The sequence below is a fragment of the Micromys minutus genome (assembly GCF_963924665.1).
Source record: "Micromys minutus genome assembly, chromosome: 1".
NCBI lineage: Eukaryota > Metazoa > Chordata > Mammalia > Rodentia > Muridae > Micromys > Micromys minutus.
The window spans coordinates 215,764,562-215,778,515 of NC_137969.1; the positions used below are offsets into that span (position 1 = coordinate 215,764,562).

General features: G+C 42.9%; 1 pseudogene across 1 annotated transcript; it reads left to right on the forward strand.

The window, feature by feature from the left end:
* The first annotated feature begins 3,367 nt into the window (after positions 1–3,367).
* On the forward strand, positions 3,368–11,550 carry LOC308417434 (diphthine methyltransferase-like; annotated as a pseudogene). Its single transcript has 4 exons — positions 3,368–3,408; positions 4,168–4,282; positions 10,288–10,501; positions 10,568–11,550. The product of its transcript is annotated as a diphthine methyltransferase-like (transcript).
* The last annotated feature ends 2,404 nt before the right edge of the window (positions 11,551–13,954 follow it).

A 13,954-nucleotide genomic window follows, 5' to 3' on the forward strand; every position in this document is an offset into this window, starting at 1 on the left:
CTCTTCAGGCTGCAGCCGGAAAGTGGAAGAGGGGCTCCAGGAGGCCTGCCAAGGAAGTTCTCGGTCACCCTAAAGGGTGATGGGATGAAGTAAGCTAGAGATACAGAGAGAATGACAGAGTAATCACGGCCCTCCACCTTCATCTTTCCCCTCAGGATATAAAAACCTGGGCTTGAGAGCCAGGGCGACCCTAGGGGCCTATGTCATGAGGGTGTAGAGGCGCTGGGGCCTGTAAAGTCAGTGGGAGGTAGTCAGAGAGCCACCAGGGACCCATGCAGCCGAAGGGGAGGGACAGACAATAATGTCTACCAGCTGCAGTCTCGGCCACCTCCCTTAATGACACCACTGAGGATCAGCAACAAAGGGGACAAAATGCAGCTCTGGACCCTGTGTGATTTTGAAGACTCTTTCCTCCTAAATCCATGAGCCATCCTCATCGCTAGGGACAGAGCTGGCTATAATATAATAAGAGCTGTAGATTAAGCACATTTCCCCCAAGGGGCTGGTTTGAACTGTGTTAGCATGAAGCCTCTCTCTCCCCTGACCCATCTGTCTCCCTGGGCTGTGGAGAGGCTAGTGAGCCAGAACAGATCTATCTAGGCAAGTTTGGGTCTCATTTCTGAACACTGGAGCTCTGGGGTGAATTTGTTGCACCCCGATACTTGTCTACCCTTATGCTTCATAGGGCACATACTCCACTCAGGAGACACAGAACCTTTAAAGGTACAAGAATTGGATGGGATCTCCAGTTGGGCCTTCCAGTTGGCCACTGAATGAAGCACCAGCACTTCATCGCAGCATCCAAGGACCTGCATCTGATCTTGCCCTGTTGTTGCTTCTGCCCCCCCCCCCTCTATCTGTGCCTGGGCCTCAGTGGTGCTGAGCCTGCCACGCCCCCCTCAGCCTTTTATAGCTCCAGATAAGTAGCTTCATGAGCATCCCCTCCAGCCCCTGCTCTGTGCCTTGTTCTACTTCCTGCCAGAGCAGATGTCTCCTGCCATCTTTCTACAACACATGCCCACCCCCACCCTCTCCACCTCAGTTCTGGTGCTCTGCGATGACTCTTTAAGCTGCGTGGAAATAGCTTCGTGGGCACTTAGCATCCAGGTCTCTGGAGGCGCAGGCCAAAGCAGGGGTTCTCAACTTGGGGCCACCATCCCTTTGGCAAAGCTGTCTCCAAAAATGTTTACGTTACAACTCATAACAGTAGCAAAATTACAACTATGAAGTAGCAGTGAAAATAATTTTATGGTGGTGGTGGGGGGTGGTCACCTCAATGTGAGGAATTGTATTAAGGGGTCAAAGCATTAGGAAAGTTGAGAACCACTGAGGTATAGGTCAGAAGTCTATGCTTTATAAAAGTTCTGCGGGTGCATCTGGGGTGCAGCCAGTCAGAGAGCTGCTGGACCAGCAGGCAGAGGACAGACTGTTTAGCTCCATAAACTGAGGGAAATAATTGTGTTGTTTTAAATTTCTCAAACAATTAGCACAAAGAGCTAATGATTCAAACACATTTTATGTCTCAGTGTATAGATATTGGCTCGCCTGCCTTTGGAACTATTTCTCAGTAGCAACTGGAGTCTTTAAATTTTCCATTTGGATGCTATTGTGAGCTTCAGCTTAGAAAGTAAGGCATCGAGACTGAAAAGGCTTGTGAGCATCTCTCACCGCAGTGGCACAGCGGTCTCTTTCCTCCTCTAAGCCACATAACTCCACAGTCCACTGCAGAAAGCTCTTTGCTTTAATGAGATCCCCACTGGATCCCAGAGACATTTGCTTTGTCTCCTCTCCTTTCTCTCAGTACTCCTGGGCCTTATTTCTGTGAAGAGCCATGTCATTAGCAAGATTAGCATTTCTGGATAAGCCCTGTCCTCAGAAACCTTCTTCTGCTTGTTTATTCTCTCATTGCTGATCCATATCGTGTGCTCATCGAGTTAAGCAGATAACTCCATGATAGATATTTTCCTGCTAGGCTATACTGTGGATATTGTGTGTGTGTGTGTGTGTGTGTGTGTGTGTGAGTCTGTGTGCTGGTATGTGCATAAATGCATGTGTGTGGCGGAGGGGGTAGGCCAGAGAACGTCAGCTGTCATTCCTCTGGTGCTGTCCCCCTTATTTTATTTTATTTTATTTTGAGATAGGATCTTACTTCTTTGGAGTTTGTCACGTAGGATAGGCTGGCTAGTCAGAGAGCCCCAGGCATCTGCCTGTCTCCACTTTCTTCTTTAATACTAGGGTTATAAGTACATGCCACCACACCCAACTTTTTTTTTCTTGGTGTAGATCCGGAGGGCATGGAGCCCAGTTCCTCACGTTTGTAACACAAATCTTAGTAAGGCATAATTTACCCACAGTGAACTATATATAGGTGAAGCAGTTTCGTCACCAAGTAAGATTTTCCTCATGCCTATAGGAGTCAGTCTCTCATTCATGGCTCCAGGCAACAAGGATCTGCTGTCTGTCCCTACAGGTCAATTTGCACTATCTAGAATTGCAAACAAGGGCTGGAAAGATGGCTCAGTGGTTAAGAGCATTGACAACTCTTCCATAGGCCCTGAGTATAGTTCCCAGCAACCACTTGGTGGCTGACAACCATCTGTGATGGGATCAGATGCCCCCTTCTGGTCTGTCTGAAAATAGCTACTGTACTCATATAAAATAAATAAGTCTTTAAAAAATTGCAAATGAATGATATTATACATAGTATGATTTTGTATCCAATTTCTTTTGTTCATCATAAAATTTTAATGTAAATTCTTTTTATTTTATTCTAACCTTTTGTTTTCTTAATGTCTTAGTTTCTTTTCCTGCTGCTATCATAAAATGCCCCGACAAAGCAACTTAAAGCAGAAAGGGTTTATTCTGGCTAACAGTTCTAGGGTAAAGTTCCTCATGGCAAGGGAGTCAAGGTACCAGGAGCTTGAAGCATCTGTCACATTGTACCTACTATGGTTCGCACCCTCAGGAAACAGAGTGATGAATGAACAGAGAGTGAAGAAAAGATCAGCTCCTTCCCTCCATGTATACAGTACAGAATCCCATGCAAGGAATAGTGCTTCCCACAGTAGACAGCCTTCCCTTTCAGTGAACATAGTCAAGATGACAACGTACAGTACCACAAACATGTCTAGAGGCTCACCTCTCAGGTGATTTTACATTCTGTCAAGTGGAAAGTTAATACTAACCATTACACTTAGGTAATCTTTCCAGTACAATCACCATCCCTGCTCTCTTAAATCTGATGAGTCAAGCTTCCTACACATATTTCCGTCCCTTCTGTCAATATGCATGCATATGAACCCTGGGTGGTTCATCCTGCAGAGATTATATTTACAGTACCCAAAATAGGACAGAGTAGGGTGTACGGATGGATTTGGAAGGGCTAAAGAAAACATTCAAGAGCAATAGGTAAGCATTTCCGTAAATCAGAAAACTCGATGCTCCCAAGGGGCCTGTCAATGGTAACATCATTTCAATAGTGCAATGCATGCATGGACACACATAATATTCACAGTTGTCTTAGTTAGGGTTTTACTGCTGTGAACAGACACCATGACCAAGGCAAATCTTATAAGGACATTTCACTGGGACTAGCTTACAGGTTCAGAGGTTCAGTCTATTATCATCAAGGTGGAAGCATGGCAGCATCCAGGCAAGCATGGTACAAGAGGAGCTGAGCGTTCTGCATCTTCATTTGAAGGTCACTAGGACAAGACTTGTGGTCCTGAGGAGGGTCTCCAAGACCACCCCACAGTGACAGCCTTCCATCAACAAAGTGACACCTACTCAAACAAAGCCAAACCCTTCTAATAGTGCCATTTACTGGGCCAAACATATTCAAACTACCACAATATTGTAATGTAAAAGAAAGTCATCTATCATGGAGTTATAGCTGTGGTGTTTTGAGAATCTGCTCAACTTGATGAGCACATGATATGGACCAGAAAATGTATCTGCCTTGTTCACAGATGCCTATCTGCTATATGACAATCAATAATGAGAAAATAGATGAGCTGATTTAAAACCCCATCTCATATTTCTGCCAAGAGGGTTTAATGCTTCATAAAATTTGAAAATTCTTATGGGCAAGGAAAATTAGGACCTGTAGAAAAGTTAATAGTGTCTGTGATGATGAGATAATAATGGTTATTGTGACTGTGACGATAGTATCAATGATGAAGATGATGGTGGTGATGATTGTAAAGATGGTAAAGATAACAAAGATGGGATTATTGATGAATATGGTTATGATGATGTTGGTGATGATGACAGTAATAATAAGGTAAATGGTAGGGATGATGATGATGATGATGATCACAATGATGATAATGATAATGATGATGACTATGATGATGACAATGATGATGACAATAACAATAACAACAATGATGATGATGATGACAATGATGATGATGACAACGATGACAATGATGATGACAATGATGACAATGATGACTATGATGATACCAATGATGACAACAATGCTGATGACAATAATGACAATGATGATGATGACAACAATGACAATGATGATAATGACAATGATGATGATGGTGACAATAATGACAATGATGATGACAATGACAATGATGATGATGACAATAATGATGATGATAACAATGATGACAATGATGATGATGATGACAATAATGACAATGATGATGACAATGACAATGATGATGATGACAATGATGATAATGACAATAGTGATGATGATGACAATGATGATGATGACAATAATGATGATAACAATGATGACAATGATGATGATGACAATAATGACAATGATGATGATGACAACAATGACAATGATGATAATGACAATGATGATGATGGTGACAATAATGACAATGATGATGACAATGACAATGATGATGATGACAATGATGATGACAATAATGATGATGATGACAATGATGATGATGACAATAATGATGATGATAACAATGATGACAATGATGATGATGACAATGATGATGATGACAATAATGACAATGATGATGATGATGACAGCGATTATGATGATGATGACATAATGATGATGATGATGATGATGACAATAATGATGATGATGACGATGATGACAATGATTATGATGACAATGATGATGATGTTGACAATAATGACAATGATGATGATGACATGATGATGATGACAATGATGATGATGATGACAATAATGACAATGATGATGATGACATGATGATGATGACAATGATGATGATGTTGACAATAATGACAATGATGATGATGACATGATGATGATGACAATAATGATGATGATGACAATAATGATGACAATGATGATGATGACAATAATGATGATGATGACAATGATGATGATGACAATGATGATGATGACAATAATGACGATGACGATGATGACTATGATGATGAAGACAATGATGATGATGATGACGATGATGACTATGATGATGATAATGATGATCACAATGATGACAATGATGATGATGATGATGATGATGATGATGACTATGATGATATGACAATGATGATGACAATGATGATGACGATGATGACAATGATGATGATAACGATGATGACAATGATGATGATGACAATGATCACTATGATGATGATGACAATGACGATGATGATGATGATGACAATGATAACTATGATGATGATGACAATGATGACTATGATGATGATGACAATGATGATGATGACAATGATGACAATGATGATGATGACGATGATGACTATGATGATGATGACTATGATGATGATGACTATGATGACAATGAGAATGGTAGTATTTTCAACAATATTCATCCCTCCAGAGAGAGCTGAAGGTAGATAAAAACCCATCTTTACATAGTGCTTTCCTCTATATTTTCCAATTTCATTTTACCACCTCCTGTGAGATATGCACTATCCTTTCCATTTTAGAGAAGGAGCCTGAAGCGAATGCAGTTTCCCAACAATTTTAAAAAAGAAGCTGCAGTAAGCACTTAACTTGCTTTTTGTATTTCAGTATTGGTGAAAATCAGCTATTGGCATTTCAATGGCATAAAACCCACTGATTTTTCATGCTTAAGATAAAAGCACATTTCCTCCATACCAAATTGTTTCTAAGCCTTTGAAGAGAGAATAAGTGGAAGCAGGCTACCTTAGAGGTATTTCCGTTTTGTTATCAGTGTTATTATTAGGAAGCAAACTGAAAATGCAGATTTAAAAAAAAAGTCCATGATGTACTTTCTGCTTACTTTATTTTAAAGTTTAAAATATTGCCCCCTGGCTAGACCAGTTTATAACAGTTCAGATCAGCATGTGGAAAGAGGGAATGGCTGGGGAGAGGGAGGTTGGTTGCCCACCTCCTGTTCAGTTCTTACCTTGCATAGTCCTGGTTTAGATAGATGTCTGAAGCTCCTGCAGGCTAACCTGTGTTCTGTAGCGTAGCCCCATGGATCCTGATAAAGTTCCTCTAACACATCCCTTCATGCCCTTAGCACAGGGGTGCCGTCTCCTTCCTCTTGTTTAACGTCCTTATAATGGGGCCATGCCATGTGCTTGGTATTGTGCTAATACTGTTTAGCTTCTTAACCATCCTGCTCTTAGGTCCTAAGCTTGAGAATTTGCATATCCCATCTGCCGGCTACTTTGTTTGGCTTGCCAATATAGACTGGTTCAAGGAACCCGGAAGGCTGGAGGGAGTGGAAGATCTGTTTCTCCCTCTGATTGCTTCCCCCAGCCCCCAGCACATTCCACTGGGCAGCCACCTCCTCTCTGGATACTGGTGAGGGGTTCCAGTCTCTGGGTCCTTTTGGCATTCTCTGCATCACCCCCGTGGTACTGTTGCTCAGCAGCTTCACCAGTCCTTCAGGGGCCTACATCCAAGATCTGTGCCCACTTTGAGTTTGGGCTACAACGCACAAACCTTTGCTCCTCACCCAAGCAGTATTAGCAGCCTTTTCACACCTTTGTCCAGCTTTGTGGGTGTGGTGCATGTGTGTGCATGTACTCGAAAGCACTTTCCTTCGCACATTCAGATTCCATTCCTCCGCCATCTTTTAAGGTGAAAAATAGGTACCAGGATGTAAGAGAAGTACATAACAGAATGCATTGTCTTGACCATGCTGGCAGCACAGTTGGGTAGTAGTATTATGCACGGTCACTGTGTACCTAATCTCTAGGAATGTTCTGACTCACAACTCCAAACCTGTACCCATCAAACATCTTCCCTTTGTACCTTCTAGCCCCTTAGCCATCAATCTATGTTCAAAATCTACTAATGTGGCTACTTTTCATACATCATATAAAGCTCCTCGACCATTTAAAATGTAATCCTTCAACCTAATTCATCTTATTAATAATAAGTGGTGTGGTTTCTGTTTTCTTGATTGGGTTTCTTAGGCCTGAGGGTGATGACTACCTCCAGTTGTTGTCAGTGGTCAGTTGTCTTACCGTTTGGAGAGTCTGTTCCTACTTTGTGCTCATATTATCAAATATCAGGATTCATGTTATCTGGTTTGTCTTTGGAATAGTCTTGTCTTTAAATAATTTCCAGCTAAATACTAGGAATGTGCCATTAGATTCATCCAATTCTTGCTGCCTTTATGACAGATGAGCTTGTGGAATTATTTGGAGAAGGGATTAAATCAAGATCAAGTTGGCATGACAGCAGAGCTGAAAGTTCTATGAACTCAAAAACACTGTATAGTGTTACCATTACTAGTGCTGGTGGTATTCCAGATAAGACTGTATTGGAGGCTTTCCATGTTCCCAGTGTCCCTTGAGGCACTAATGTCTGCAAAGATGAATAACAATCATTGCAACAGTCCCTTTGTGGGGCAGAACGAAAAGCTAAGAGCAGAACCCTGTCTCCTTCCCAAGAGAGGATGTGGGGAAGTTAATTAAAAGCCAACATTCATATTCTCAAGTTAATGTAGGGGAAGAGGCCAGAGTGTCTGTGTCCTTACACGATACAGGCTCCAGCTTCACCAAGCAGGCTCCCATCCCGTTCATCGGTCCCAGCACTCCAGTGACATCCAATGTCCTCACTTAACATGAAATTAGAGTTGCTTTTTCAGAATAGTAAGAGACTGGAAAATCCCTGACCACCAGCCAGCTTATAAACACCAGGAAGCCTAGCCATGGCCAGCAGTTTCCCTGGCAGTGAGCGGGGGTCTTTCTGGAGATATGTTTCCCTCCAAGGAGGCAAAGGATGAAAGAAGATGCACTGGGTCCCCCAGGAGTTGTGCTTGGCTTGGGGATCATAGGACAGTTCAGGAAGAGGTGGAGACTGTGGAGGAGCTCAGTGAGGAGGTCCCTGGTGTGCTTGCATGGTGGCTTGGTGGGTTGTACATCCTGAAAACTAATCACCACCAACCTCTGCCTGAAGACCAATGTCTAGGTGAGAAATTAAGGTGTGTCTTTAGCAACTGCTAATGGAAAACCTGGATATTCTGGGAAGAAGTTTTCTTCAAGGATGAATTGGACTCTTCAAATTCAGGTAGAACCAAGCATATTTAAAACAAAAAAACAAACAAACAAAAACAATAGCAACAAAAAAAAACCCTCATGTACGTGAATACTGTGATGAGATAAAATAAGACACAGGCAATGTGAGTCCCTCAGATATCCAGGGATTGTGTGAAATTGCAGAATCTGTGTTGTCAAATGAGTAGTCATTAAATGGAGCATCCATAACCAGGCTTCCTTCAACTTTGAGTAGTGCATAGTAAATTCTTTCCACCACGAACAGTGGTTTGTAATGAGGGACTCTTTAGGGCATCTTAGTAACAGTTTCTTCTTCTTCTTCCTACAATGGTCTTGAAGCCAGAGATTAAACAAGGCTGAAAGGCTGGACTTGTATTTTTTTACCTCCATCCCTTCCCCTATATTGTCATCAGCAAAATCAGTCTTTCTCCCTCCTACTACTCAATGGAAGTATGACTAAAAAGGAGAAGCAATATATCATGAGCTCGTAATGCTGACTTAGCTTAAATATGTCACCCACCTGCTTTAGCTTTTAAATCACGGGGGGTGGGGAGAGAGAGAGAGAGAGAGAGAGAGAGAGAGAGAGAGAGAGAGAGAGAGAGAGGGAGAGAGAATGGGCTGGATAATGTCATGAAGATCATGATAAAAATATACACTGGAGGCGAGTAGGTCAGAGGAAGTTTAAGGTAGACCAGAGGATGCAATGAGGATGGAGAGATGGCTCAGTGGTTAAGAACACTGGCTGCTCTTCTAGGAGACCAGAGTATGATTCCTAAAATCCACATTACAACTGTCTATAATAACCTCAGTCCCAGGGGACCCAACACCCTCTTCTACCCTCTGTGACTATCAGGCACATACATATTCACAGACATACATGCAGGCAAAATACCCATACACATAAAACAATAATATTTCTTAAAAGATAAAATAATGAGGATGGGGCTTGAGATATAAAAGTTCTTGCCTGGCAGACAGAAGGCCCCGGATTTACTCCCAATGCTGTACAAACAAACAAACAAAGACAAAGTAATAGAAATGATAATTATATTGCAGGAAGGGGTGGGGCTATTCATTTACCAGTGTCCTAATCTTAGTTGGAGTTATTTTCTTCTTCGGCTTTGTTTCAACCACTGGTTGGTCACAGGATTAACATGTGAGCAGGATTATTGGGTCAAACTACACTTGAGTGATTCTAGAATGTACATTTTTCACACCCCAGTATCTCTGGGGATCTGTTGATGGTGAGTTCAGTGGAGCTTTTCCTGCCATCCCTTCAGCTGGACCGAGAGCACTGAAATCAGAGTAGAATTAGAGTTCAGTTGTCATTCAAAAGGTCTTCGGAAAGACTGAACCAGGATTTGACCTTGAAAATAAAAATATCACTTTCCCATCTGCTGGCCTGCGGAACCTACCAGCTGGGTGCACCCAGGACCAGGTGCATGGCTGGGAGGGTGAGGCCAGGGCTGGAGAAGAGGGACCGCCAACCTGAAAGGTCTAGAATTGTGAGACCTAATGGCAAGGGACTTTTCTGAACATGACCCTGCCTCCACAAAAAAAAAAAAAAAAAGCAACCCATGTAAGAGTAGAATTTTGGCCATTGTAACTTTAGGCAAGTCAGGACTGTCCTGGCTGTACTGGGTTCAGGAGAGCTTCCTTGTTCTGTGAACACTTGGCAGGAAAAGAGATTCTTTCTCAGAAATTGAAAGCATCTACCTTAGAAGCTCTTCTCTGCCTTGGCCCTCCTTTTTGCTCCAGTTAGGTTTCCCATCCTTTGTTAGCACAGCATTTGTTAAGGTAATCAGAGAATGTGTGTATTCTTTAGCTTGCACTGGATGGCAGTGAGCCTCAAGTTCGTTTGGGCAGTCTCTACCTGTTCAGCTTCAGTGAGGACAACACAGCCAAACCTCTGATTGGGGGTCCAAAGAAGGGATTCTTCTGCTGTCCTGGACATGCAATGCTGCCATATCCCAGTGTCTGGCCATGTGCTTTTAGGCTTGGCAAAGGTCAGTGGATCTGTAGAGCTGCTCTGCCTAAGAGTGTGAGGGTGCACCTTAGGGACTGGAGGCTTGCTTACACAAGGGTGTCCTTGTTCCCTCTGGTAGAAGAATAGTTATACCCTGCAGCCAGTATTTAGCCTTACTCTGGATGAGAGCTGTCTGTCCTTGTCACTGGATTGGTCCACTGGGAAATCTGTAAGGGCCAGAGAGCAGCCCTTGAAGTGCATTACCAGTGATTCTAAGGGGCAGTTGCACCTCCTGATGGTGGATGAGGGCGCAGCTGGACCACAGCTAGTGTCTTGGCCAGCCCATCACTTTGAGGCCTGGACTGCTGATTTCAATTACTGGCAGACTGCAGGTGTATTCTGGTGAAGATGACCGCCTTTTGAAAGCCTGGCACACTAGGATGCTGGGTACACCTATCTTCACTAGCAAAAGACACTCCACGGGTGTGTGCAGTATCCAGAGCAACCCCCATCAGGAGCGTGTCCTGACTACTGGAAGCTGTGATGAGCACGTTCTGCTGTGGGACACTCAGAACATAAGACAGCCATTGGCAGATGTACCAGTGCAAGGAGACTCATGGAGGCTCAGGTGGCACCCAGTCCACCACCACCTACTCCTGGCGGCCTGCACACACAGCAGCTTCAAGAGTCTCAACTGCCAGAAGGCCATCGAGGAGAAGCAGAAATAACTGTTTAACATCCACAACATGCCTAACTCATTAGTATATGGGGCTGACTGGTCCTCTCTTCTTTCCCATTCCACGAAGCCCACACCTACCTCATCCTTTGATCAAAATGTCACGGGAGCCAAAGCAGCAGACCACTATAGCCTGAAGGTGACAGAGGAGCCACCAGCACATTCTCATGAACACACAGTGGCTCACCATGTGGAAGGCCCAGCTAGAGCTCATGGCAGAGCTGAATTGAAGGATTCTCTCCTCCCATTAACAGAGGACATGAAGAAACAACAGCCAAGGATACTCCTCATCCTCAGTCAAGATGAATGATATTAGCCACTGCTCTAGTGGACAGAACTTTGACAATAGCCTCCTGGCTGCTCCTTTTATGACCGTGCTCTCATAAAAGGGGGTGACTGATAGACTTTTGAGAGACGTAGTGGGAGACAAAACAAGCTTGGGGCTCCACTCTTTGCAGGGATCCTGGATATGATTTGGGGAGTGCTAGCCATTGAGAATGGACTCTGTGGTTCTATTTTGGCAGTGGCTGGGGTTTTCCAGCTCTACAACTAAGTGTCTTGGGTATATTTTGACTTTCAGCTCTTCATTTGTATTTAAGTCCCTATTAATATTAATTAAATAACTTGTTTTTTTTTTAATTAAAAAAATTGCTTCCCTTGAAACAGAGCAGTGGGGCTTTAATTTGATGTCTGTGAAGCAAATATGCACGCTCTGAGGATTAAACATATCAAAAAGCTTCCAGAAATCTAAAACAGGAAGAGCCATCCCTTAGGTAGAAGAGGCTATTGCTAGGTACACAAAAGGTTTGGCTATCACAAACCCACCAGCAGAAACTGCATCCCAGTGAGTGAAACATTCAAGCAAACAGAGGGTGGTGTGATCAAAGGAGGCATCACATCATGAAGGTTAAAAGAATGTTGTTTGTTTTGGTTTTGGTTTGGGTGGTATATGAGAAACTATGTTTTACAAGCTATAGAAAATGGTGAAATGCAGTATTACAGTATTCATGAAGCTGTCACCATCTTTATAGAAAAATGATAACAGCCCCTTTTCTGAGCGCCTCCTCCCCGAGACTGACTGCAGAGTTAGCACATAGTTACCCAGACAGTGTGAGAGAAGGGACATCCCGTGTATCTACGATGCTCTGCGCCCGCTTCCTGGATGTGGAAATTTCCTCCTCTTAGATATGAACTCCAGATCCACAAAGCATCAAACTGACAAACCTTATAGATATTAATTTAAGCAAAGGATGTTTAGCTTTGGGATGCTTCTGAGAAAGCAGCCAAACCAACCTTACATTTCTCAAAAGTATATCAGTTGCAATACCTCAGAACACACAGAGCATGCCCTAAAGCAAATCTGACTGGTAAATATTTAATTATCTCCAAGATTACACCTTTAAATTTGCCAAGTATGGTTATTTCATGAACATATTAAATTCTATATAATCAATTATTAATGTCTCTAAAATAACAAAAACACTTGGTGTTAATAAAAGCACCAGCAAATTAAATGTTGCAACTGTCTACATCTCTGCCACATTTCAAACAAGCAGAACAGGAAGAAAGAGAGTACTAGCAAACTGGTCTTGTTCAGCCCACCCAGTATACCCCCAACTGTCCTTCAGGTAGATAAAAATGCTGTAGACATTTCTCCACCATGTGTATCATAATTATTAATTTGGGTTTCTGAGCATAGTACCATGAACTAGCTCCAAAATACCACATATCTCTATAGTCATATGGAAAGTCATGGGTAGCAGAAGTTATGTGGTGTTAGAATGAAGGGGAGATGCTCAGTGCTGTAGATGTATTAGATGTGTTCATATTTCAAAGGAAGATGGGATCCAGGAGCCATTGGTGAATGTTTTGGATCTGTTGTGTCCTTGGCCTCTCTCAGATAATGAACACTAGGTGAATATTTTGTTTTAGCAGGAGGCTGGGCGAGGAGCAGTGACAACTAACAAGGAGACCTGTGAGTGACAGACACTTAGACAACGGTGTTTTGGTTCTGTCTTGGTTTAGGAATTGGCAGCCAAAATGTCCCTGCTCAAAATAAACAATCAAAATCCATTGCGTTTCTGCGCCATCCAGACCTAGTCTGGAACTTTGAGCTGTGGTTTTAAGTGACAAAGACCAGGCCCAAGCAATTTAGTTGTCCTATCTCTCTAACTGGGCCAGAGATATTCTGTGCGTGATAAGATTGGGGTTTCAAAGGCTGCTCTCTGGGCCCCTGACACTGTTTCGGGTCAGCATTTGTTTAAGAGCTTTTCAAATCAGATGCTTGGAGCATGCGCAGTGGGTGGATCTGAGTTTGGCCTATCTACTGGTGATGGCCTGAGAATGGAGTCCCGGAGCCTTTGGTGGCCTGAAAGATGTGCTGCAAGGATTATAGCTGCCCGGAAGTCCCTGTTATGCGTTACTACCTCTGTATTAGCAATTCTTTCTAATTAGGAAAATAATGTGATATCTGAGCCAAATCCATAAGCAAGATTTGTCTGCCAAGCTGTGCCTTTCTGAGTTCCTGTCCCTACAAAGGCTATGAAGAAGAATGTAGCAACAGTTCTGCAGCCTTCCATCTTGAAAGAGGCAGAAAGGCAGAGTGGAACAGCAATGACCCGAGGATCCTAAGTCATTTAGCCAAACATTTATTCAGCAAACACCATGTACTCGACACTGTATTAGGATCCAATGGGATATGAAACACCTCCTGCCCTTGGGAGGGTCTCATGGTTGTCGCAGTAGATCTGAGGTTTCTACAGAAGAGAGGATTGGAACTTGCATTCCAAT